Consider the following 26,104-nt stretch of genomic DNA (forward strand, 5'->3'; position numbering starts at 1 on the left):
GATGCAGACGCCCAAAACAAGATGCCAGCACTGCTGGGGAGTGGCGCATAACCGCTCTTGTGGCTTCCCTTTGCTTCCCCTGTAAGAAAGTCATTTTTCTGTGGGAAAGCAAAGAAATCTGCGGAGGACATGAATTCTGGGCATGCGCAGTGATGCAGAATTCCCCCAGGAGTAAAGGATGAGTTTGCATTTATAATTAAAAAAATAACTAAAGAGAAATTTCTAATCTATTTTGGTTGTCCATGAGGGAACAAACCTCTCAGCTTTTGGCTGAACAAATGCCCTAACATTATATCCTCTTTGCTTAAGTCCAATACGATCGTTTATTCTTGAACTCAAGTCTTTACCAGCCATTTTGTGCTAATGGAGAACTAGTTGTAGTTCTTGAAAAATAATAGCATATCAAGCTAGATACTACCTCTCAGCACATTGGTATTGTACAAGTGTTATTACTCAGACTCCTAAATTTTTAACTTTTCTGAGGAAAACAAGTGTTAAAAATACCACAGTTCTGTACATTAATGAAAATTACATGTCTGTATGACACTCTTGATATTATTCTATAACATGTGAACACTTTATAGTGTGAACAATTCAGTCAGTGCAATAACTTTTACTGTGCTTTCCTTTATAGGTAACTATAACTTGCGTTGTAGTTAAGAGGTTACATTTATCAGCCTTAGCTTTGTTTATAAGGTTTTACATCTTAGCTGTAAAAAATAAATCCTTGATTTATATTTGCTAAGCAAAATCTCAAGATAGTCCAAAGGTAAATTTGATTCTTTGTGTATGCCTATAATTCAATATCTTAATTTTCACAAACAGAAGAGTATGTAACATTTTCCCTACTTAAAGTAGCATTAAAAGATATCACACACTCAAAGAACTGTGTTGAAATAACATTTTGAGACTGGCTTACATTTAAAATAAAATATCAAACAAATGGGACATCCATAGCTGAAATTGAAAGTCCATCCTTAAGGGAAGTCAGTCTCAAAACTAATGGCTGGCTAGTGAGTTGGTGGTATGTTGGTGCTAAGGTCTCATAACAGGCCTTAGTTCTGATGTGCCAGTTAGGGGATGATGTTTGTAGTATGATAAACAAGGAATTGCCTGAATGTAGACCACTAACTTGTGATCCAAATTGGCTTCTTCTAATACTCTGAGGAGAAGCCATGGGCAGGCAATTGTAATTTCCAGTATCTACTGGTTGACTAACTGAAGAATAACTTATTTTTATTTTGAGAGTTATATTTTTGGGAATCCCTTTTAACTTTAATTTGTGACTAATAAACCAGCTGGTCTGAGGGGGTGACCAACTGATTTGGGACCTTTTCCTAATTCTGGTCAAACTTACTGGAGCATTATATGGTGTGGGATTAACATCAAATGTGTCCACTCTTCACAGACCAATCTTCATTTTGTTCAATAATGAAATATCGGATAGCTGTCATGCATTTTGACATCCAAGGAGGATCCATAGGGTAAGCAGGAAAAGCTTCCAATTCTGTTTTGGAAAGTGGTAGGAAACTCTTGGTTGTTCAGTTCATGTGGACTCTACACATACTGGGTTCCGCAGTGTCTCCATAAAAGGGTTTGTGTTAGATCAATCCCTGCAGGTGTGTGGAGCCCAAGCCTCCAAGAGAACACCCACCCTCTACCTCCCCAAGTGCCCCATGGACCCTGCTCATCAGTTGCCCCATCCGCTTTTTCATCTTTGAGGAAGTTAGCCAATGCTCTGTGGCACTGTGTGGCACTAGCCCTTTAAGAGAGTGTATGGTCAGTGCACCCTGTGGTTGGTCAGCTGACCCAAATTTGGTTTTAAAGAGAGCGCCTGGTTCTATAAAAGGTCAGAGAGCGTGAGCACCTGTGAGGGAGGATTGGTTGTGTGTGGGTTGGTAAGTTTTGTAAGGAAGCTGAAGGAGTAGCAGAGCTGCTAGAGTCCCCTGAGAGGGGAGGTAGTGAGAGCCTAAATTGTGATGGGTGAGTGGAGGAACTGGTTTGTTTGTTTGTGGTTTGGACAATACACCTGCCTAAAAGAGTCTGTGGGAGTGGCAGCAAGTCCTTAGCAAGCTGGGCAGAAGCCCTGTCTTGTGATGCTCTGACCTTCCCCTGCATGCACATTTCCAGTTGAGTTAGCTTTGCTTTCCTGGTGTGTCAGGGGGAAACAGAGAGGTGCTCACTATGAAGATTTAGGGTGACCACATGGTCAAGGGCACTGTCTCTTACCTTGCTCATAAATGTCTTCATAGGGGATAGGATCATTTTGGGCCCCAAATTCCCTCCTCTCTATCAGTGTCCCATCTGTCTGCCCTTTATTATGTCTCTCTAAGGTAGTCAAATTCACCTAACAACTGCATGTCACTGTTCTCTCACATTTCTACTGTGGCTGTTTTACGGCACTGTTATAACTTGCTTGTGGGCTGCCAGTGAATGTGCAATGGGAACTTAAAGCCATGGTAAACTGAGATGCTGCATCCCTAAGCAATGAGTCTCTTAGGGACTCACTTTGAAAGTAAACTATAGTCCTGTTCAATATGGCATCATTTTATTGTCTGGGTGCATCTGCACATAATCTTTACTTCAGGTTCTGAACAACATGAAAAGGCTTACAAGAGATAAATTAGACTAAGTATAGCACTCACCATTAATCATGAGACTGAACAAGCAGGAGCTCTGGAGAATGTACACAGCTGCCAGGCCATTTATCTTGTTGTCAGAAGAAGATTCTCCTGCGGAGAGGAACTCAGATGTGGTGGTTTGGCCTCTTTTGTGTGTCTGTGTTTCAGTTTGCAGAAAATACTTGTGTGTGTATATATGATACTAAAATCACCTAGTCCTTAAAGTGCAGTTCTGTGCTGAAAAATTTCTGTAAAAGTGTCACCTTCCTGCTCAACAGATCAGTACCTTATGTGCACTGAGAATCGTGCCTGCCTATGTAAGGGACAAAAGTGTTTACTACTTTTTACTTCTGAATGAGTACATTAGATTGTATTCTGACGCACTTAACAGAATTCTTAGCTACATTCAAATTACAGGCCTGCATTCTGCCCTAAATTCACCTGTGCAATCCAACAGAGGACAAGATGTATCTCATGGTGATGTGGTAAGATAGAAAGTGCACAGTTTGATCTTCAGTTCAGATTGAATATGTGATGTTGGAGCTGGCAGTTAGTAAAACCCATTTTTCTGTTCTTAAACAGAGTAAATCATTGAAGAACAAGGCACTTTGTACCCCTCTATGCCATTTTCAGAGTGATTTTTTCAATGTCAAAGCACACTTTAAAAGCAAACTACCTGAAGAATAATCTGTTACTATCTTTTCTTTTGAGCCTTAAAATTATCTCAGACCTTAAATGTTTAGGGCAAAAGACTCCAATGATTTGTCTCCTTAGTTTGACCTTTTACATGAAACCAGTAAATCAACCAGTTTTGCACTTCTCCTGGTTATTGTCCTGAGCTCTTGAGAAAAGAATTATTTAATCTGAACTAATAGTGTTACTCCGTTGGATTTATCATAATAGATTAGGCCATTAGCTGTTCAAATCCGGGAGCCTGCCTTCTGCATTACCCTATATGTGATGCTTCAGAGGAAAGCAAAATAATCCCCATAAATGACTTGGACAGTTGTGCAATACTAGTGCATAGTGGGAGGGGGAATTCTTTCCTGAGCTTACTTTTGATCAGTTTAATGCCCTGAAGCATGAAATTTGCTTACCATTAATTTTCTTGTACAAAAAAGTACTAAAACCTTAAGTTTTAACAGTCATCAGGTCTTGAAGCATACTTCCCTGTCTCTGAGCCAAGGACTTATGTGTGGAAACTACAGTAGCCACCCTACAGGACTGAAAATGCCAAGATAACTTGTGTTTTTTGTGCACACAAAAATCAGGAGCTTAATAAGTTACCACAAATGACTATGGAAGGCAGCGTTAAACCCTAACATAGAAATGAAAGGAGGTGATGAATGATCTCGCTGCCTTGGGAATCAGGCCTTGCCATATTTTCCAAGACTGCATGCAAACAGTTGTGCAGGCTGGAGATAAGTGAATTATACCTGCCTCTGAGGAGACATCCTGCATCATGAAATCAGCATAGGATGGGGAAAAAAGCTCACAAGCTTTTCAGTTTATATTTTCTCTTTACAATACAGCACATGTTCTGTAAATGTATGCATATAGACAGTTTGAGTCTCTCACTACATTCTAATACAATGTTTCTGATGCTCTTTAGGGTCATGGACATACGCTGCCAGTTAGAGTTTGTGATGTACTTTACGATTCAGGGACTGTAATGGGACACTAGATGGGGAGGGCTCTGAGTTACTCCAGATAATTCTTTCCTAGGTGTCTGGCTGCCCACCTGCTCAGGGTCTAACTGATCACCCTATTTAGGGTCAGGAAGGAATTTTCCCCTGAGTCAGGTTGGCTGAGACCCTGGATTTTTTTTGCTTTCCTCTGTAGCATGGGGAATGGGTCACTTGCTGCTTTAAATCAGTGTAAATGGCAGATTCTCTGTAACTTGAAGTTTTAGACCTCAGTAACTCAGCCAGAGGTTATGGGTCTATTACAGGAGTGAGTGAGCGAGGTTCTGTGGCCTGCAACATGCAGGAGGGCAGACTAGATCATGGTAGTCCCTTCTCACCTTAAAGTCTATGAATTTAGTGTCAGGGCTTGCTGAACTCCTCCTCTATTGTATTCCAGCTGTGTGTCTCCTCATTTTCTCCAGTTGTCAGATCTGGCTTCCTCCAATTCTCCCATAGCTCACTATGACTTTTCATGGGATCTATGATTCTGAAAGTCTTTCTTGTGAGGCATGGGCTGTCACTTCTTTAGAACTCCATGAGCTCTTGGTTTTGTACCTCTTTTTAGTATCATTAAAGAGATTTAATCATGGATACTTTAGGGTTTTTATTTCATCCTGACTGGCTTCTTTTAGAAAAGAAATACTTGAAAACCACAATATTTTACATTTATATGCAAACTCTCTGGGACAGAAATTGTCTTGCTGTTCTGTGTATATATGATGCCTAATCCCTCGCTGATACTACTACCACACTGACATTGCATTATTAAATACAAATAATAAACACTGATACTTTCCATGCCACAATCGCAAAGAACTTCACGTATGTATGTGTTTTATTTAACCACATTTTAAAATGGGGATTGGACACAGAGGTTAAAGGCAACGTAGTCAAACATGGGTGCCTAAAATCCCTATTTGGATGCTTAAATAACTAGCCTACTATTTAGAGGACAATCATGCTTATGGGTGCTCAGCACCTTTTGAAGGTTGCTGGATTGAGACTAAAGTGCTCCATTTATTCACAGAGAAGGTACACAGAACCCCAGGCAGTGAGAGCATAAGCTTCCCAACTCTCTTCCACCACTGGCTCTTGGTTCTACCTAGAGGGGACCACCTCTAGGTGATGAGGACAGAGTGAAGCCGTGGAGCCCACTGGCTGAAATTGCTGATAAGGTTACCAAGGGTGCCCCTCCGGAAGTGGCTTTGTGCTGTGGACCACTCTTTGTTTTGGAGCTGGATTTGAGACCCTGTTTCTTCACATAGGCCAAACTGTCATCAAATTTCATGACCACTTTTGTTTATTATGGACCTGGGCTGAATCTGAACCAGCATCTCAGAAATAAAAAGGTCCGTGTCCCACTGCCAGTCTTCTTATCCATCCTATGTTTTTCACTCCATGTTAATCCATGTTACAGCCGTTGTCTGCACTATCTCCCAGCTTTTCAGGCTATTTTACTATGCTTCAAGGCCAGGCCAAAGCAGCAGGGTATTAACATTGCCCTTCTAATACAATGTTATTGATAATGTGAATTCTCATAATAATTCTAATAAAATTAACTTACTCATTCCCTCCTCTAGACTTCCTAGTGCTTGCTCGTTCTGTCTGGTTTGTGTAGATTGTAAAGCCTTTTGGACAAGGAATGTCTACATCTTGTAGAGAGACATGGTGGGTGAGGTAATATCTTTCATTTGACCAACTTTGGTTGGTGAGAGAGACAAGCTTTCAAGATTATACAGAGCTCTTCTTCTGGTCTTGTACACAGTTACACTTATTGTTGGAGCTTAATAAATAATAATCTTGATGCTACTTGCTGCCTACTTCCTATCTCCATTTTTCCTGCTCCATTGTAGCATTGTTTCACATCCTAAACTGTGGTGAGCTGACAGGTTGGAAGGAACTGAATTATTACTCTTCTTTCCTCCGCACTGCATCTAGTCTTAAAGGGGCAGCACAAGAAACAGAATTCCCACCCCATATGACTAACTATTTTTGGAAGACTTTTGATCCCCTTAAAACATGGACTAGTAAGCATTAGTTCTGAGGGATTTCATACTGAAATAAATCTGTTAGAGGGAGCTGAGTTGGTGACTTTATCAGGTCAGGCCCAGAAGGTCAGGTGATACAAATCAGCGAAGTGCTTGACGCAGTTCTGGAAACTTTGATGAGCTGAGCACGTGTTTGCAGTGTGGGTCCATAAAATAGTTAATCTCTATAAAATCCTAGACTTTATGCCTTTGGAAGCATTAATTCATGTCTTAGCAACATGGTACACTGATTATTATAATTCTTTCTGTGTTGTCTTACCATCTGCCTACCTACAGAAATTACAATCGTATTGAATTCTACTGCCAGCATCCCGAGCCATGCTAAGAAATATGAGAATACTTGGTTGGTTGATTCTGTCATGGTTTTTCAAACAGCAGCCAAAACTAATACATCAATCTGAGCTGCCTTAGCTCAAGCCTCCTCACACTTGCAATGCCTTCCATACTTTCCCCTCTCTTTGTACGCTACCAACAAATAGCAGTTGCCAAGCAGATAGGAATGATAGGAGTTCTCCTGCTGTCTTCAATGGAAGCAGGAGCAGGCCCCAAGTATAGTTAATCACTCATTTTCAGTCTTGTCATCTCCACTTCCTGCCAACCATATGGCACCGTGCAGATTTTATGGAACCATGGAAATTAGAGATTGAAAAGGCTAGAGCTATTGGGCCCAGTTTTCAAGGCCTGACACCCAAGATCCACGTGGAAAAATGCGTTTCAGAACTGTGCTATATTTGCATGTGTTGCCACCATGATTGTGTGTGCAAATCAGGTGACTGCATGCTCCCTGGACTTGTTAGGTATCTGGTCAATAGTTGGATACACAGTCACCTGACTTGCATGTGCAATCACAATAATTGTACACAAAAATGTGTGAAGTATTTTGTGGGCCTGAGTTTTCTCTTTGAAAAATTGGCCCATTCCCTTCCAACCCATCATCCTGCCATTTCATTATTGATCCCCTACCTAACAGTCTCCAGGGCTTTGTCACTGTCAAGCAATAGGACTTCTGCCACTTCCCTAGTAGGCAAAGTGTACCCACAGTCTGGTGGGTCTCATCCTCAAAACGTTTCCTGATAGCTGCTGCTTTTGGGCAAGGATCATTTGTCTAAGTACATCATTTCATTATTTTGGTGTCTATATTTTATTAAATGATACAATTGTAATAAAACTAAACAAACAACTTTATCAGTCCCAGCTGATGATTGTTCCAAGGAACTCACATAAGAGAGCACAACAAAAAAAGTCACATAATATTCAGAGTTTTAGCCATTGTATCCGGGCTAAAGTGATGAGGGGCAAGGCACCTAAAGATGCAGTTAGGCACCTACTGGGATTTTCAAAAGAGCCTAACTTACTTAGGTGCTTTAGAAAACCTCACCATGTACATAGGCACATCTTTAAGTGCCTAAATACCCTTGAAAATTGGGCCCAAAGTCTTAATAATATAAACGTCCTCCTTGATAAAATATTACATTCCTCCATATAGACGGAACAAACAATTCCAGTCTCAATGTATTTTATATTGGATTAAGAAAACTGAACAGGAAAACAAAGTAAAATCTTCAGGAGAGAGCACATTGTGTATCTTCTGTGTAACATTCTGCACTAAGGAACACATTACTTTTTTCTGTAGACAGCATAGAACTGAGAGAAGCAGAGTCATAACTGTACAGTATGTAGGGGAAATTAATACTGTACCATAAGACAGTGAAAAAGAAAACCAGATAAGCTTGATTATGGAGTTCAGAAGTAGCCAAAATGTTGCTTCCTCAAGGCACTTTCTGTGAACATAGTGGCATGGGAAAAGTCTAGCTCTGGATAAAGTTTATATCAAAAATATAACTAAACAAAATCCTGTAAACTTCTTTTTTTCAGAAGCTAGTATGGCAAGCCTGGTCTGAATCTCCATGTATTAACTGGTTAAAAGTGCAGTTTTGTGAAAAATTGATGCTGCTGGTAAAACTCCATTTTTGCTGGCCTTCTGAAGTGTAAACAAATTGATATTTTCTATCTCAGCAAAAAGCAGGTTTTTTTTTTTTAAATGAAAACTTATTTTCCTACTATTAAATACATAGGTGCTGGAATAGGGTTGGTGGAGATGCAGCCGCATCCCCTGCCTTGAAGTGGTTTCCATCATATACAGGGTTTATAATTTGGTTCAGTGGCTCTCAGCACCCCCACTATACAAATTGTTCCAGCACCCCGGATTAAATATCTCCCCGAGACAGTAGAAAAATTATACAGGCCATAGGGTATCATTAAATGAGCGTGCAGAGTATAAAGAGCGACAACAGCAATGTGTTGTAGACGTTGCTGAGATGCAGGCTTGTGCAAGTCTCTCTGCTTCTGTCAAAACACAACATGGGGGAGACACAGATACTTCCTCCTGAATTAGCCTCGTTCAGCTTTTCTGAATGATGAAATCTGACGGTCAAGTACTTGCTATTTGGGTGGATGCAGTTGTAATCAGGGAAATAGAGTGTGTTCATGTAACATCTATCGTAGCATGTGTCACCTCCTTGTGTGGAGGAGTGGCTAGTTCATAGGTTTTATTCCTAATTCATAAAGGTAGCTCAGCCTCCAGACCTATGTTCTGAAGGAGACTGAGACTTTCACAAGCTTGCTTCACATCCTCTTTTGTAATATAATATATAAACTTTTTCCTTTTTATACAGTGCACAACAGTTTTAACACATAGCTATATGTTTTGTCCATTCCATCCAGGGAATTTTGTGTTTCAAGTGAGTTCACAACTGTACTTAGCTCTTCCACACCACTTTTTGTCAATGCTCTCCACAAACAGGGCTAGAATTATTATCTCCATTTTACAGATGGGGAAACCAAGGCACAGAAAGGCTACTCTAACTTGCCTAGGGGCTAGTGCCTGCTGCCCCCAGGATTAGGGAGTTACAAAAAGATGCATCAGCTACTGTGTGAACTTAAACTGATACAATTACCCAAGTACAACTCCCATGTGGACATACTTATTCTGGTGCAAGAGGACTTTTTTTGGTTTAGACTACGTCACTTTGGAAGGGATTTAAACTAAACCAATACAATATTTTGCCCTGTCCCCTGGACTTGCATTAGGTCCAGCTCAGCTGGTCCAACAGACCTCGGCTATTATTCCTTCCATTTGATTTTGAAAGCATCAGCCCTTTGTTAGAAAAAAATGTTGTATTGATATAGTTTAAATGTGTTTTAATTAGTTGTTTTAATAATGTATATAAAATAAAGGTTATGTAAATCGCTGGCTCTAATGAAATCCAATATGGAGTATATCATCTGTGGCCCCTGGACTCCATCTTTGTAAGCGAATTTGTTTACGGCTTAGACACTGGAGTCCCCTGGCTCAAACCGGACAGAACCAGTTTTTCCCACCAAAACCAACCCCCAACACTCTATTCCATCAGAACTTTCCCCGCCTCAAAGATTATATAAGAGCTTGCTCAGGGCCTGCGCGGGGCTGCCCATTCCAGCAGCAGCGCGTGCACGGTCGGGTCTGCCCAACTCGCCAAAGCTAGAGAGAAGAACATCGTCTATCCCGAAGCGAGACAGAGGAAGGGGAGGCCTGTCATCATCATTCCCGCCACAGCAAAACCATCTTACCTATGAGGGAATCCTGTAGCTTTCCTGGTGTCCATCATCCCAGAGGGTCTCCCCGCCTGCGACAAAGTCCACCAGTTGTCAGGACTCCCCAGTGGTTCTCCTCGAAGGCGCCCAGTCAGCCAGAGAGTTGAAGGTCCTGGGCCTCGCGTCTGTGCATAGCATCCACTGCGCCTGAATATGATAGGAGAGGTTTCTGCATTGGGGTTTCATTTATTATTTTTCTGAACACCAAGGGAGGTTTTGTGGGTCTGAGCTTCAAGCTCCTAAAGCCAGTCACTGTTTCATTGTCTTGGTTAGGTTTGTGTTTCTTCCCCCCCTCACCCCTTGCTCCCAATTTTCTGTACCTTTACCCTGAATACACTTACCTTTGTTTGCACCATATCACCTTGTCTTCTTTTTATTTTATTTACATTACACAAGGAGGGAGGGACACCCTTATTGTAAGCTAAATCCACTGGTAACAGATACAGGAGGGAGTCGAGTCTGCACCTTCTGAGAAAAGGGGCTTTCCTTTTATCTTCCCTTTACCATTTCTAACGTTTTCCTTGCTGAAGCGTTGCCTTATTTCCCTTGAGGTAACATTTCGCCTATTAAGCCTACCAACTATGATATAAATGTTAGTATTTTCTTAATTGGAAGGGATAGCTTTTGCTGCTGCTGTTGCGGGCTTTTACGTGCATGAGAAAAAATTTAGTTCTTGTGAAAGGTACTGATCCGGCAGCCAGGATAGTGTCATTCATTTTTCATTTAATCACAGAAGAGGCATAGCATAAACAGCAGCAGTGCAACCTTCCTTACCAGTGAGGGCTTAAACCTGAGCTGGAGGAGTCATTTTTAGGGATGAGAAGATAGTGAAGTACCTGAGAAAATGCAACAGTGTTAAAATCAGTAGGACAAATAGAGCCCATGGTATAATGAGGTTAATTGGCTTTAGCAGTTACACCCACTTACACCAGAGCTAAATTTGTCCAGTGTGGGTCCATGGGTGAAAATGAGGGTGGAATTTGACCCTGCATAATTACTGGAAGTGAACTGCTCCTGTTTACTCACTCTTCAGGATTTATGTATTCAGAAAGGAAAACAATAACAAGTAACTCATTTGGACTGGTTCTAGTAACAGACAGAGGATATTTAGAGCAGGGGTGGGCAAACTTTTTGGCCCAAGGGCCACATCGGGGTTGTAAAACTGTAGGGAGGGCCGGGTAGGGAAGGCTGTGCCTCCCCAAACAGCCTGGCCCCCACCCCCTATCCGCCCCCTCCCACTTCCCGCCCCATGGCTGCCCCCCTCAGAATCTCTGACCCATCCAACCCCCCCCCCCGGCTCCTTGTCCCCTGACTGCCCCTTCCTAGGACCCCCCACTCCATCCAACTCCCCCCCCCGTCCCCTGACTGACTCAACTCCTATCCACGCCTCTGCCCCCTGACAGGCCCCCCGGGACTCCCGACCCATCCAACCCCCCCGACTTCTTGTCCCCTGACCGCCCCCTCCTGGGAACCCCCTCCCTAACTGCACCCACCAGGACCCCACCCCCTATCCAACCCCCCCGCTCCCTGTCTCCTGACCACCCCCCCCCCGAACCTCTGCCCATCCAACTGCTCCCTGTCCCCTGAATGCCCCCCGGGACCTCCTGCCCCTCATCCAAACCGCCCCCTTACCATGCCACTCAGAGCAGCAGAACAGGCTTATTGGAAAGCCTGGGAGGTGGGGGGTGCAAGCTGCACTGCCTGATCAGTGGTGTCACTGCAGAGGAGGGGGAGCAGCGGGGGAGGGGCTGGGGTCTAGCCTCCCCAGTTGAGAGCTCAGGGGCCAGGCAGGATGGTCCCGTGGGCCAGATGCGGCCTGTGGGCTGTAGTTTGCCCTCCTCTGATTTAGAGGAACAAGATAACATCAGTATGCCAAGTCTATGCATTTCCCTGCTCTATGATCTGTCTAATTATCTGATTATTTCATCTGGATTGTAAATTTTGGTTGATTGGATCTTCCTAGTTCTGCAGTTACTCCATGTGTGAACTTCCCACTGAAATTAGTGGCAGTTTTGTATTATGGGGCTACTTTCTTTTTGCCTTAAACAGTATATAAAAAAGGGACTACTTTATGGGGTTTTACTTTACAAGGTGGTGGTTTGGTTGATCTTGTGTAACACAGTGACAAGACGTGCCATATCCCCCTCTAGTTATCGGTCTACATGGAAGATAACAGTCTACTATTCCTGCTAGCAATACTTAAATTATTCCTTTAGCTTAAGTGATAAAGATTTGTGGTCAAACACTGAAGGTCTTGGGTTCAAACCCTTCTGTTGACCTACATGAGGGAGGTCGTTTTATATCTGTAATGCCACAAGTCATTGTGCAATAATGTCCTCTTCAAGTTTGTGTGATGAATCTGGTGGAAAAAATTGTGCTTGAAAAGAAAGATATAATTAATAGGTCAACTGTTTCTTCTGGCTGGGGTGAATCACTTGTCTCTGCCAGTAAGTTTGGATGTGACTGGGGAAGGGAATTAAAAGACTCTCTAAACTTGTGCCACAGGGAAAATCAGTAGTATAAATCTATGGACGAGTGTGAATGTTTTATCATTTGCCTTAAAGGTAATTTGCTTTGAAGGTAGAGAGGCTTTAGATCAGTCTTGTCTGCAACCATTGATCAGATTCATACTGGAGAAATATAATGATCATATTGATAATTTGTTTTCTAGCTATCAGCCTGAGAAGTAAGAAAGTTCAGAAAATAAAAAACCTTAACTGGAATTTGAACTTTGGTCCTAATGGTCAAAATATTAAAAAGAAGCCAGGTATGTGTTCTCCTGAATCCTTCTGTAAAGGACCTTCTGTTTTGGCATGGGTGACACATGTGGCTTTCACACTAGAACTGTGGGAGATCCAGGAAAGATACATCATCTGGATCATTCAGGCTGGCGTACATTGCAGTGTATTCAGCTATTTCTTCCAAAAGCAGCACACCCTCCTCTGGCTCGTGTCTGATGCAGACCAAGGCACCAGGGTTTGGCAGCTCTCAAGCATGCCCACTGGTAGGGTTATTTGGGGGTAATTCCTCTGTTTTGCCTGCAATCAGCAAGGGTATTTCGATAAAAAAGAAATATTTTAAACAAGTGATTGCCCCAGAAAGAGTAAAAAAAAAACATTTTTCTTTCAGAAAATTAGAGAAAGCTAATGCCAGCTAAAGAGCAATCCAACATACCATGCATTTACTGGCACAATAGAAATTGTGTTCTGTGTTCTATGCCCTTGTGGTGTTTTGTCTTGTGGCTAGAATTGTTTAATTTTCTACAGGACAGCCTAGCTCAAAACCAAATGGAAGGGTTAGAGCTAAATGCAAATACTTGCTTTATCCAACTTGGAATACAAAGTGTTTTGGATATTATCAGGAAATACTAAGGTTTTAATATACATGACAGAGGCTGCGCCAAAAGCTGAGAATGTTCCTGGAGTGCTGCTGGGTGCACTTTACACCCTGATCACCTTTGGCGCTCCCCGGATGGCCGCCTGGTTGTGCCTCAGGTGCTCTTGCCCTATTTGCTCACGTGCACCACTGAATGGCACACGTGAGCAAAGGGGGGATTGGTACGAGACTGGTATGCACCTAATTTTCATTTGCTTGGTAGTTGGTGTTTTCCATCTTTGTAGTCTTAGATCTGCTGTTCTCCATCCTGCTGGCCTTGCTATTTTGCAGGTCTGTGCAGCTGGATTTCTTTTGGGCACATTCAAGCCCCAGTCTTTCTCGGCTGTCAGCCAAATCTTAGCTCTGAGTAGTGTCCTTGGGCGGGAGCCAGCGTCTTATCTTCGGACTGAGCTTGCTAGCTGCAGTGTTGAATTCATTCGTTCTCTGCTCCTTTCTTCTTCTCTTCCCCTCCCCTTCCCCCCCCAGCCTCTTGTACCTGCAAAGGAAACATCCGCTTTCCACTCACACACCTTTGACCCTCTCCAAAATGCTTTGCAATGCTTGCAACAGTGTTGGCCACATACAGTAGTGAGCTCCCTTCCCTGGAGACTCACTGAGGAAGGAGGGTCAGCAATATAATGTTGGAATAATACTGCCAGCAACATAATATTGGAAAAGCAGTTAAAGCTAAAAAAAGCAGCACCCCTTGAGGACCTTTTGTAAATATTCAGATTGATTTTATTCAAATGTCGAAATGTTGTAGCTATGTGTATGTCTTAGTATTAGCTGATTTTTTTCAAGCTGGGTTGAAGCCTTCCCCTGCAGAAGGGCAGAAGCCAAGTCAGTTGTGAAAATTTTGCTTAAGGATTTCATTCCAAGGTTTGGCATATCTGTGAGTATCAACAGTAATCGTGGTACTCATTTTACTGGAGAGCTTGTAAAGGAGTTCTGTGCAGCCTTGCAGATCCAGCACAACTTCCACTGTCCCCAGCACCTGCAGTCTGCTGGGGTAGCGGAACATCAAAATAGGATCCTGAAAAACAAACTGGCTAAGATTTGCGCAAAAACAAACTTGAAATGGCCAGATGCCCTGCCATTAGCATTAATGAGCATAAGGGCCACCCCCAACTGAAAAACTGAACTTAGCCCACATGAGATCCTGAGAGGGCGCTCAGTGTGACTTCCGGCAGCGCCTCGCTGACCCTAGCCCAGATGGACATTCATCTGATGAATGACACAATGCTCAATTACTGCCAGGCACTAATGAAATGTGTTAGGTCTCTTTATTCACAGGTGAAAGACGCAGTACCCAAGGATCCTGAGCAACCCTGTCACTCGTTAGAACCAGGAGACTAGGCCTACATAAAGGTCCATCAGCGGAAGACTGCTCTGGCTCTGTGCTGAAAAGGCACGTACCAAATTCTGCTAACTACCAATATCACTGTGAGGTGCCAAGGACTAACTGCCTGGACCCATGCATCTCACTGCAAAAAGGCCCCGCCACCTCGAGATGACCCTCTGACTGCTGATCAGCCTGTCCCTCCTTATGGTACTTCTTTTCCTCCTTCTGGACAGCAGGAAAAAAGGACAAGGTGAAGTGTTAGTAACCTCTCCCTTGTCCACTAACAGAACCACCATACATTCACTGTCCGCTGAAGGAACCCAATTATTACAGGGTGACGTACTGGTAATCTCTCCCCTGTATGATGCTAAACCACGACTGTTCCAGGAAAGAAGAAAAAGAAGGTATGTTCGTTCCACTGAAACTGCCATAGTCCAGGGATTCTTAACTACAGAAGACATTAAGAATTGGCCCTGGTGGAACAGGTGGAATATCGTAACCTGGCAGGAAGGAACTTGTGGGGACCGCGCTTGGGACTGTGGTATTAAGTGGTGGTTTGGGTTTATTCCAGGAACTGGGCTCTGTGCTTTCGAACAAGCACCTTCAGCATGTATAGCCCTCCCTAACTGGCTTTCAGATAACAAATACCAAAGGCGCCTTGCTGCCACGACCACTGCCCCTGTCATTATCCTCACTACCGCTACCACCCCTGTAACACATCCAAATACAGACAATACCATATACTCTGATGAAACCCAATGGCCAAAGCCGTTACACCTTAGTGATCCCCGTGGGATGGTGCCAATAGTGCAGCAGCAATTTGGAACATTTACAAAGGCCAACAACATGATAAATTAGGGCAGCTGGAAAAGGCCACTGGTCTTATTATTGGAGCACAGTTAACCCAGGAATTTTTTAGTCTCTAAGGTGCCACAAGTACTCCTGTTCTTTTTGTGGAAACAGACTAACACAGCTGCTACTCTGAAACCTATTAAATATCACTGAGGCAGGAAAGAAATTGCAGTGGGATCTGGCATGTTCAAAAATTCAGGATTTTTCTGAATGACCAGCTCATGGCCATTCGGAGTGATCTTGAGCATCAGGCTTGGCCCAGTGCCCTTACTAATGCTTCAGGAATGCCATCTGATCTGTGGCCATGGAGACATACTTGGAGATTTTCAGGGTGGAAGTGCAGATGCTCACAGTGCTCTTTCCAAGCATACGGGCCGGTTGGAGGGGTGTGGGCTTCCACATACCAAATCCTGCTAGGTCCGTGGGGAGGATGCATGTGGGATTGGATAATTCACTGTGATATTTGGGAAATTAAACCACCTGGTATGCCTAGGCCAATTCATAGTCAGTGCTCCTGGAATAACACCCGATGTTTGAATAGGAAGCCAATGGACATTTTGGCCTTTAAAGCCCCCACAGCTTCAGTGGGTATAAAAGCTGAAGCTCGAAGAAGTTGTCACTGTTTGACAACGTCTGTTGGGAAGGTTGGGAGAAGAAACTACCCTGACAGGACACCTGCTTTTCCAAGCAAATGATAGCTGTGTAAATGTTAAGACCACCACCTTGCAGGACATATATTTTAATCTTACCACTGCTGGGGGGAAATCATATTTATTTGCCTACGGATAGAGTCCTACAATTAGACCTTAGGTTTCAAGTACCTTTTAATTGAACCACCTTAATACCCGACCAATTCCAAAACCTACTCTCCCTTCTACCAGAGGTTCAGAAAATCTCTGAATTGCAAGTTCAAATCCATGTGCTTCAAAATATATATCAAATTAAAAAAATATGCTTTCCATACAGCCTATAGAGTGTCTACTTTATGTACTAATTATAATGTATTGTGTTATGTAAATAAGATTACAAAACAACCTCATCATATTGTTACAATGGGAATGTTAATGCTTTTATTGCTTTTGTGTAGTTTAGAATTATGTTGTTGCTGTAAAAAATGTAATAACAAAAATACCTTCCATGTCAATACTAACCATGCATTATCATTACATCCAACCAAAGCTTATGGGGCTAATCCATTTAATTTGGAGTCAGAAATATAAGGTTTAATGAAAATGGAAGTTTAAAAAGGATAGTTGTGCTGGAAGCACAAAATGGGGGATTGTGGAAATGTGAAAGGGAAAAGAGGATTTGTGTGCAGTTTTTTTTAGTTTGGTTAAGAGACAGAGCAAGAAACAGGTCAACCTTAACCCTAATAATGTGAGATTTGTAGAAGCAGGGTTTGTGCAAGGCGGATGGGAAAACTACAAGGGACCTTCTTTTAAGATAAGAATGGAATGCGATGTTGACTAAGATAATGGGAAGAAAAATGTATAAACAGAACACAGCTATATGTAACGAAAGGGTATAAATATTGCTTTATATTGTTTGTACTTTGAAGATTTGCCTAAGGACAGACACTCTGTCCAATTGTTGTCTTTCCTGCAATTGCATGAATAAATTGTCTCTGACTTGTTGCTGACAGACTCAGTGCGAAGACTGTTTTCTTCCACAATGGCATCTGTGGTTTTACAGCTTCTGACTCAGAGCCAGAAGAATATTCTGTTCTGCTTTTCTGTGGCTGGAATTGATGTAGACTTTTTTGTTGTTCTGGGCTGTTGAAATGTATCTGTTGTTCCAAATGCCATCATCACAGTTATATTTTTTTGCTTCAAGGAGACTATGAACACTTTCAGTTTTTTTCAAAACGGGAAGGAACAAAAAGACAAGCTCTTTCTCTTTGTGGCTCTTGGACTCTCCTCCTCTGTCCTCAACCCAGAGAGATTCTAAAGTCAAAATACCCCTCTCCGCCAAATATCTCATATGGGCCAACTTAGTCTAAACTGCAGATCTGAAATCTTGTCCCTGGATTTGTGTTTAACACATGAATAATAATAAATAATTAAAGTCGCAAATAACATACTACCATACCATTGCTGTACAACAGAACGGATTAAGAAATTGGACTACTACTGTTTTGCCACAGAGTGTCACTCTTATTCTGCATATTGCTTAGCTGGGCTGTTCTCTTGGTAGTTAAATTACTTGTTCAGAAGCCTCAAGATGTATTGGTTTGGATCAGACTAGAGTCTGCAGCCTTGTTTTCTCATATATGGAGGAATATCCATATCTATTGAGTGAAAACATACATCTCTAAAGAAACATAGTGTAATCATTTCTGATCAGGAAAAAATATCTAACAGAAAATTTTTCACTGAAACAAATTCTTGTGATTTTTTTTCCTTCAAAGAAATAAAGAATGGGGTTAACAAAAAATTCATTAAGGCCCCAGTCTTGGAATGTGATGTATCCATGCACATCCTGTGACAGGTTCAGAGTCTAGAAATATTATTGTAACGAACTCATCATTCAACTGTAATGAGGAATTCCTCAGCATGTGGACCTTGCAAAAGATTGGGAAAAATTAATTGGGCGGGGGGGGCGAGGAATCAGAGCTTGCGCATGTCATTATGTTTGGGTTCAGATTCAGTTTGGATGTGTGAAATATTGAGGGGAGAACCCCTGTACTCAGCGTGATCTTCCTGCAGCTTTAACACCCCTCTGTTTGTTTCTGTCCGTTTCAGTTTTAAATCCATGAAAATTTAGGACTGCAAGACTTTTTTTTTTTAGTAAGAAACCAGAATCCAAGTTATAGGCAGCAAAGCAGTTCAGTAGCTATGGGATGGGGTGAAGAGTGGAATGGGTTTATCCCTATACCAGTGCTGGGCCTGAGTGAGGGAATGGGAAAGGGAATGTGCTGCCCCTATCCAGGGGTTAGTGGTTGCTTGTTCAGACCCCAGCATAGATTAGAGGACTCTAAGAGTCTGCCTATACTTGCAGCTGCAATGGTCTCTGTGGACTGTTCAGAATGTAAGGAACAGTTGTTTGCAGTGATATTAGAGAGACAAGGGTGGGTGAGTATGGTGGAATATACCCATGTGGTCCCAGCCTATACCCTGTTGTAGTAATCCATTGTACAGGGTATGCCTTGTAAGGTATCATTTGAAAACTCATAAACTTGCTGATCAGTAACATCATGGTAAAATGTGTGTAGCAGCTTTATGCTTAAAGTTATAAATTTCCCCTATATGATGTTAAAAATACATGTTCAGACTCATGTTACACCAAACTGATCAAACTGACCTGTCTTGAACAAGGGAGTGTATGCTTGTCATTTGAATTTAAGCAGTAAACAGAGTTATCAAGGACAAAGGGGGAAGGGAGAAAACAAAGAAAGCTCACAGAGGTTCAAAAGTCCAACAGGGAAAATCCTTCTTCCAGCAGACTGCCTGTCTCCTGGTTCTCAGCTGGAAATATTTTTCAAAGAGGGACTAAAAAACTATAAAAAGAAGGGGGAAAACCCCCAAGGCACCCTGCTCTTTCTCCCTGCCCATCTCATTCTCTGCACCTGAGAAGACAAAGGAAACAGTGGTTGGACTCTGAGGGATTGGTCCTGACCTGAAGAGTGTGGTCACTATTGCTGCTAGAAGCATGTGGTGAGAAATTTTGCTTGAATCTAATCTAATCTAATCTAGTTTGTTGGGCACTAATAAGCATTTTGTCTTATCTTGTAACCATTTCTGACTTTTATGCCTCTTTACTTGTACTGGCTTAAAATCTCTCTCTTTGTAGATAATAAACTTTGGTTTATTGTTTTAGCAAATCCAGTGTGTTTAAGTTAGTGTCTGAGTAACTATTTAAGATAATAAAATGGTGTATATTATTCCCTTAAAGGAATAATGGACTTAATATATTTGGACTGTCCAGGAGAGGGCAGGACAGTACAAGACATACATTTCTGGGGGAAAATCTGGGACTGGGAGTGTATTGGGGATGGGTCCCCCTGAAGCATAATGAAGGTTGGTGAGAGCAAGGGTATGACTGGTAGGTGGCAGTTACACACAAATACATCTGGGAGTGACCTGCATGCTGGAAGCTGTTTGTGAGTAGTCCAGGTTGGAGATTATAGCAGCAAGGCATTGTAAGGCACCAAAGATTGCAGGGCATGGGTGACACAGCCCCCCACTGCTCCTTGATAGCAGCCTGGTATTTCACAGTGAAGTAATATCTTTTATTGGGCCAACTTCTGTTGGTGGGAGAGAGAAGCTTTTGAGCTACAGAGACTTGAAGAAGAGCACTGTGTAATCTCAAAAGTTTGTCTTCCACCAGCAGAAGTTGGTCCAAGAAAAGATATTACCTCACCCACCTTGTCTCATGTATAGATGAGGCATAGGCTCAGGCTCACTCTTTACCACTCCGAGCATGCCCCCTGCATCAGAGACTGTTGCCTGCTCAGTCCCTGCTTAGGATGCCCGCACCCTGAGGGAAATTACCTGGGGGATCATGTAACTAGTTTGTAGCCCCCTTAACGCTTGTATAGTCAGTCCAAGGGGACCATAGGGCAGGGATGAAGCCTCTTCCCCTAACAAATAGGTAGAATCTACTGGATCTACTATGTTTTCCATACGACAGTAATGGGGCTTTCCCTCACTGGATCTCAGATACAGAGGTATCTATATCTATAGAGAGAGAGAGAAAAAAATTCTCCACCTATCTCACAATCATGAATTCTTGTAAGGATGTAGCAGTTGTTCAATCACCTAAGGCATTGGGTATTATACCCAACAGTTTGTAACACTAACTGTTACTACTACTGTTTGGCCAGTGTGTCTGCCTATTCTTCTGCCTTTCCATTGTTTTGTGTTTTTTAGTGATTCAGAAAGCTGGGCTATTGTTGCATACAGCACCTACCATTTAAATAATTGCTGAGAGACTCACTTTACAGCTGGGGAAAACTAAGTAGAGATTAAGTGATGGACCCAACATCATTTTGTAAGTTAGTGGCAGAGCCAGAAATAGAATCCAGATCTGAATTCTAGTCTCTTCCTTTACTCTCCTTTACTTCTGCTTGACCCAGGTGTTAACTTACAAAAAGATATGGCTTTTTCTTGGCAATGGCATTTGGACTGGATTGTAAGCATAAAACACATTTTCACTTGCTGCTGTTTAGAGGTCAATTGTGTTTGATAATTTCACACTTTGGACTGAAGATAACATTTAATTTAGCACTTGTGGCAAGATGGAACTTGACTGGACCCTAGTGATTATATCACAAAAGCTTTGTACTAACCAATGTAGCGGGAATTGGTGCTTTGGGGTCTGAAGTATGTAATGTTTACAAGAAATTCTGAAAAGCCAGATTACGAGCAGAATTCCAGCAGCAGGCACAACTGACCCCACTATGATCTCTCGTTTCACACCTACAAAACCCCAATATGCCAATCTGAGTAAAGGGATACAAAAGAAAAGTTCAAGTTTATTGAAATAAAAAAAAATAACATAAGAGAGCCAAAAATCAGGTACAACTTGTATCTTCAAACTGGGTATCCTTACTAGGTCTGAGATCTGTTTACTGTGCTGTTTACAAGTCTCTTACTTTTACTCCTGCGGGAATTCTGTGCTACTGTGCACATGCAGAATTCATGTCCGGCACAGATTTTATTGCCCACAGAAAATATATATATACAAAAAGGGTTTCTACAGGTATGTTAGCAACAAGAAGAAGGTCAGGGAAAGTGTGGGACCCTTTCTGAATGGGGGAGGCAACATAGTAACAGATGATGTGGAAAAAGCTGAAGTATTCAATGCTTTTTTTGCCTGGGTCTTCACAGACAAGGGCAGCTCCCAGACTGCTGCACTGGGCAACACAGTGTGGGGAGTAGGTGAGCAGCCCTCAGTGGTGAAAGAACAGGTTAAGGACTATTTAGAAAAGCTGGACAAGTCCATGGGTCCAGATCTAATGTGTCCAAGGGTGCTGAGGGAGTTGGCTGATGTGATTGCAGAGCCATTGGCCATTATCTTTTAAAATTCGTGGCGATCGGGGGATCCCGGATGATTGGAAAAAGGCAAGTATAGTGCCCATATTTAAGAAAGGGAAAAAAGAGAACCCAGGGAACTACAGACCAGTCAGCCTCACTTCAGTCCCAGCAAAATCATGGAACAAGTCCTCAAGGAATCCATTTTGAAGCACTTGGAGGAGAGGAAGGTGATCAGGAACAGTCAACATGGATTCACCAAGGGCAAGTCATGCCTGACCAACCTGATTGCCTTCTATAATGAGATAACTGACTCTGTGGATATGGGGAAAGTGGTACATGTGATCTATCTTCATGTTAGCAAAGCTTTTGGTACGGTCTTCCACAGTATTCTTGCCAGCAAGTTAAAGTATGGATTGGATGAATGGACTATAAGGTGGATAGAAAGCTGGCTAGTTTGTCGGGCTCAATGGGTAGTGATCAACAGCTCGATGTCTAGTTGGCAGCCAGTGCCCCAGGGGTTGGTCCTGGGGCTGGTTTTGTTCAACATCTTTATTAATGATCTGGATGATGGGATTAATTGCACCCTCAGCAAGTTGGTGGATGACACTAAACTAGGGGGAGAGGTAGATACGATGGAGGGTAGGTTTAAGATCTAGAGTGACCTAGACAAATTGGAGGATTACGCCAAAAGAAATCTGATGAGGTTCAACAAGGACAAATGCAGAGTTCTGCACTTAGGAAGGAAGAATCCCATGCACTGCTACAGGCTGGGGACCGACTGGCTAAGTAGCAGTTCTGCAGAAAAGGATCTGGGGATTACAGTGGACGAGAAGCTGGCTATGAGTCAACAGTGTGCCCCTGTTGCCAAGAAGACTAATGGATATTGGGCTGTATTAGTAGGAGCAATGCCAGCAGATCGAGGAAAGTGATTATTCCCCTCTATTCGGCACTGGTGAGGCCACACCTGGAGTATTGCTTCCAGTTTTGGTCCCTCCACTACAGAAGGGATGTGGACAAATTGGAGAGAGTCCAGCAGAGGGCAACGAAAATGATTAGGGGGCTGGGGCACATGACTTACTAGAAGAGGCTGGGGGAACTGCGATTATTTAGTCTGCAGAAGAGAAGAGTGAGGGGGGATTTGATAGCAGCCTTCAGTTACCTGAAGAGGGGTGCCAAAGAGGATGGAGCTAGGCAGCTCTAAGTGGTGGCAGATGACAGAACAAGAAGCAATGGTCTCAAGTTGCAGTGGAGGAGGTCTAGGTTGGATATTAGGAAACACTATTTCACGAGGAGGGTGGTAAAGCACTGGAATAGGTTACCTAGGGAGAGGGTGGAATCTCCATCCTTAGAGGTTGTTAAGGCCCAGCTTGACAAAGCCTTGGCTGGGATTTAGTCACTGTTGGTCCTGCTTTGAGGAGGGGATTGGACTAGATGACCTCCTGAGGTCTCTTCCAACCCTAATATTCTATGATTATGTTCTATGATTCTATATTCTGCCTGAGAAGTGCTGCAGTTCTGCCTTTCACCCACCAGAGGTCTCTGTGGTGCCACAACAGCTCACAGCAGTCAAAAAACATTTTCTGAATCTTTTTTGTTGTTGGCTGTATTGTTACAGACATACTTGTTGACAGATATTTTGAAATAAATTACCAAATAATTGAAACTGGCATGATTATATTGTTATTTTGACAAATAAAATATGCAGAATTTTAAAGTATTGTGCACAGAATTTGTACTTTTTTGATGCAGAATTCCCTCAGGAGTATACTTTAGGCCATTTACTTATTCTGTGAGTATGTTTACACTCTAATCAGGAGGTGCAACTGCAGCACATGAAGAAGATATACGTGATCTAGCTTTGATCAAGCTAGTTTGTTAAAAATAACAGCATAACCATGGCAGCATGGGCCGGCCAACCACCCAAGTAGGTACCCAGAGTCACTTTGGCGGCTAGTCCATGCCACCACCGCTACACTGCTATTTTTAGTGAGCTCTAGCGTGGGAATGGCTGCACATACTGCATTCACACCTCCCAACTGCAGTGGAGACATACGAAGTATCCTAGAGAGGGCTTCCAGATTTCTTTGCTCTTAAAGAGAGAGCACTCAGTTACAAACACTGAGACACATCTGCTGCTTGGAGTATGAGTTCTGATTTTTTTTATTTTTCTTTCTTATTCTGTTTTAGAGATGGTAAGAAAACTTCCTCCTTTTCTAGAAATTTTTGACTTTTCACTGAAAACCTGAATACTAGAAAAATCAAACGTTTTGGTTTTTCAGGCATAGATTGTAGCCTTTTTGGGGAGTTGATCTGAAAATCATAATGGTTTTGGGGTTTGATGAAAATCAAAAACTTTCAAGGAAGCAAACATTTTCTTTAAAAATTTTCATTTCATCCAAAAGCCAATTTGACAAAAGATTTGACACAATTTTTTTGACCAACTGCACTCCATATACTAACCTCTCTAGTTATTATGAAGGCTAATGGAAATTATCACACAAAGATTAGAAGCAGAGAATTGTGTGCTTCCCCTTCCTACCTTCCCTTTTATCACATTCTGATCAGCATCCGATTGTTTGAGAGGGCCATCTTGGATACTGCTCACCTGGTGTGTCCCCTGTGATACACTGCTCCTTACTTGGTTCACTTTGTTTGCCTAGGTCTAAAATGTTTACTTTAATGGAGATGCAGTACTTTGTTCCAGGAATTAAATTGGACATGTTTCATTATAGTTTGTCTGTAATATAGGTCCTCAGGGCCTACAAAGTAAAGATTTAATGGACAATCTCATAGAGTTCTCCATGTTCACAGTCATCAGCTTGTTTCCCTTAGCATACTTAGTATACTTTGGACAACATCACCATTAATAGTCTCTGCACTCCAGGGGGGACACAGTCAGATGATGCTTATCAGTTAAACTATCTATCTATCTATCTATCTATGATGTATAGTTTAACTGATAAGCATCATCTGACTGTGTTCCCCCTGGAGTACAGAGACTATTAATGGTGATGTATATATGAGAGATGTACGTTTGTTATACTCTGCATGATCCACATTAAATACAAGAGGAAGTTGTTTCTGCAGACAGCTGAAGGGGAAGAAGAGGAAGCTTACTACAATGGCATTTGTTTTTGTTTGAGTACCTTCATTTTCTATTAAAAGGGCTTTCCTGACTGAAAGTGGTACATGTTCATAATAGAGATAAACCACTGAAAGTTTTGTTCTGCTTCTGCCCCTGTGTTTCTCACGAGCATAAGAGTATTAATGAATGGAAAGGAACAGTTTTATTGGTTTTCCTCCTCCATCAAGTTATTTATAAGCTTCTGGAGCTTTGAAAATGATTATACAATTAAATCTACTGCTTTGTTTTTGTTTTTCTACTTCTTGCTATCTGATAAGAGAGAAAGCATGACTGAGAGTATGTCTACACAGCAGCTGAGAACATGCTTCCGAGTGTGGATATATACATGAGCTTGTTCTGCTTGAGCTAGCGTGCTAAAAACATTAGCATGGTCGCAGCAGCATGAGCAATGGCTTGGTCTAGCCATCTGAGTACTAACCTGCCCAACCCCTGGGTACATACTTGGGGGGCTAGCCCGAGTGGCTGCCCATGTTGCTGTGGCCACACTATTTTTAGAGCACTAGTTTGAGTCTGTTTACCCAGTCTATGAAGCACATTCCCAGCTGCTGTGTAGACCCAGTGCAAGTGATACGGCATCCTGAGCTCTAATTCCAGCTCTACCACTGAGTCACACTGTGGCCCTAAACAAGTCACCTAGGACCCATCTACACTGTGTTAGCTACCATGTTTTAGCACCCTAGTGTAGACAGGGCAAGGTGTGTTGTAACATGTATTAGCTGGTCGAGGTGAACGCTAGTGGGGAGCCTGGGCTACAACACAACCAGTGAATACATGTTAAAATACAACTTGCTCTCTCTGCACTAGATTTTATTTTTAATGTTAGTTACATGTTAGCTAATACACTTTTAAAAATACAACTTTTATCATAGCATGGGGTATAGTTTAGGTGAGGTTCCATGGCCTATGTTATGCAGGAATTCAGACTAGATGATCACAATAGTCCCTTCTGGCCTTCAACTCTATGAATGTATAGGTAGGCCCCTAATCTCTCTAGGTCCCAGTTATTTTCTTTCTAAAATGAAACTAATACTTTGCTGCCTCACAGGGCTCTTGTAAAGATGAATTTCATTGATGTTTGTACAGTACTTTGAAGATATAATGCACAATATAGGTGCAAAATAGTATTATTTTAAGTTTCCCTTGAAAGATGCCTCCTCAGAAAACATGCACTGCTTTGATTGTTAAATCCTGCTACTGATGTGTAGTTCCCAAGTGATGGTGGTTATAGCATGTCCCTATAACTCATCCATGGTTGCCACCTTGCCTCAGAGGGTCACAGCTGAGTATGCCAGATTCAGGACAAACTTTTTGAGGAATAGGACAGACTCACCCCACACTGGTGGTTATTCTATCATTGGATTATACCATGCCAATAACAAAAGTAAACTTCTGACTCACCACACTGATTAACAGGAAGTCAGCAATGCA

Source organism: Eretmochelys imbricata, chromosome 3 (genome assembly GCF_965152235.1).
Source record: "Eretmochelys imbricata isolate rEreImb1 chromosome 3, rEreImb1.hap1, whole genome shotgun sequence".
Classification (NCBI taxonomy): Eukaryota; Metazoa; Chordata; order Testudines; family Cheloniidae; genus Eretmochelys; species Eretmochelys imbricata.